The sequence below is a fragment of the Theobroma cacao genome, unplaced genomic scaffold (assembly GCF_053813885.1).
Source record: "Theobroma cacao isolate CCN51 unplaced genomic scaffold, ASM5381388v1 tig014, whole genome shotgun sequence".
Classification (NCBI taxonomy): domain Eukaryota; kingdom Viridiplantae; phylum Streptophyta; class Magnoliopsida; order Malvales; family Malvaceae; genus Theobroma; species Theobroma cacao.
The window spans coordinates 42,754-44,755 of record NW_028291725.1 but is presented as its reverse complement, the minus strand read 5'-3'; the positions used below and the strand labels follow the sequence as shown (position 1 = coordinate 44,755).

Below are 2,002 nucleotides of genomic sequence, written 5' to 3'. Positions count from 1 at the left end.
AATTTAGATGAATAACTTGCATTATGTTAGAATAAAATAATATAAAAAGACTAAATAAATTTTTTTCTATTTATAAAAGTATAAAAATTTAAAATTTATTTGACCTAGTTTTTAACTTGAGCTTAACTCAAATAAGCAAAATAGGTTGATTTAATTACAACTTTAACAATTTACAAATATCCATTCTTCTATAATTATTTAACCTTTACCCAATTTACCGTTTATTTAAATTTACTCAAAGTTTCTTATAAAATGATTTTATTTAAGTTCAAATACTACAATCAAATTTTGCTAAATTTAAATTTATGTTATTAAGTGGGATCTACAAAAAATTTGTAAATACAAAATAAAATTGTATAAATATTTATAATTATATTTAACTCTATTAACCATAAATGCAATCTTTAATCTAAGAAATTTTAGCCTAAAGAATATAATCTGAAATGTTAAACAAAATAAAAATATAAAAAATAAATAAAAAATTAAAGAGGTGGAGTAACTCAGATTCTATAGTTGCAATAGGAGGTTTGTCATACCCAAGTTAAGTAAGTCAAAACAAAGAATTATTTTTATAATCATTGCTAACTTCGTATCTCCTTTCTTCATCTAACAAAATGCAAGTTAATTCATCTAAATTTAATTTTAGGTATGAAGTTTTTTTAAAAGTTTGTTTATAGAAGGAGAATTCAAACTCAATTTTTGCGAAGAAGCTAAATTAATGTATATATTTTAAAATCAAATAATCAAGTATGAAAATATTTATATATATTTTTTAAAACAATAAATATTTTACACTTAAATATTTGGCTTATTAATAAGTGTATCTATCATCTACTTAAAAATTTGTATTTTTCAAATATTCTTTTCAATTTAATCCCTCAACATCTCAATTTTATTTAATTTAGTTGTTGTATTATATATTTTTGTACAAGTTAGTTTCTATGACGTGGCGTAAAAATTTTTTTTGAAAATTTTTAAATCTGCCACGTGGCACTATCATGTCATTAAGTTGGTACCATGTGACATTTCACATCATCAAAATATGCCACGTTGTGTTGATATCAGCATTGAAGTCATCATTTTAACGACAAAATTGGATGCCGTTAATGAGAGAGACTAAATTGAAACAATTTTCAAAATTAAGGGAATAAATTGTTTCAATTTGGAGTTCAGGGACTAAATTGAACAAAATGCATGAATACATGGACTTGGTGGGTATTTTAACCATTTTATTTTTTAACATGGGTTGTCTTGTTTGGTTTTGATGTAGTTTCTTTGATCGAGATAGGCTTCTAGGATCAACGGTTCAAATGATTTTTTGGGGAGGGTTACTGAATCTTAGTAATAGGTTTAGGGTATAATTTTGTTCTCGTGATGCTTGGTAAAGTTTTTATGTAGCTAATCGACTTTTAGCAAATGTTCAGGGCATTAAAGTTCCAAGGATAGTCTTTTTAAACTCTAAGTTGAAGATCGAGAGTGGCATACTAGCGTTGAAATGATTAATAAAATTAAATGTTTTTCAAAAAAAAAAAGTCAATTAAAACATAGCGCGTCTCACAATTTTATTGGAAGCATTGGACACTTTGCTTATTTGACTAACAATGTTGTTTAGTGTGCAAATTGTTAAATAGAAGCAAATTAGTTCAAGTACTTAATTCCAAATTTTTATTCTTTAAATAACAAATTGAGAATTTGATTATAATTTGAACACCAAATATTTAATTAACCCTTTAAACCACAATGCAAATTATGATATCAAACTAAAGCCATAGTTAAAGAACCAAATTTACTCTTAAATTTATAAATTTTACTTTTAAAACTTTAAAATTTTTTAATTTATTTATTAATAAAATGATAGTGCATGATTTATTAATGGTTAAAAGACCTATCAAGTCCATGTACTATTCAATTTTGTTCAATTTAGTCATTATATTTAAAATCAAAGCAATTTAGTCTCTCAATTTTGAGAATTGAGTCAATTTAGTCCCTCCCCTTAACGATA

At 24.3% G+C, this 2,002-nt stretch overlaps 1 non-coding gene across 1 annotated transcript; it reads right to left on the bottom strand.

Annotated features, from left to right (window-relative positions):
* Positions 1-495: 495 nt before the first annotated feature.
* Positions 496-588, bottom strand: LOC148760186 (small nucleolar RNA snoR8a). The gene has a single exon (XR_016023341.1). It is a non-coding gene; the product is annotated as a small nucleolar RNA snoR8a (small nucleolar RNA).
* Positions 589-2,002: the final 1,414 nt, after the last annotated feature.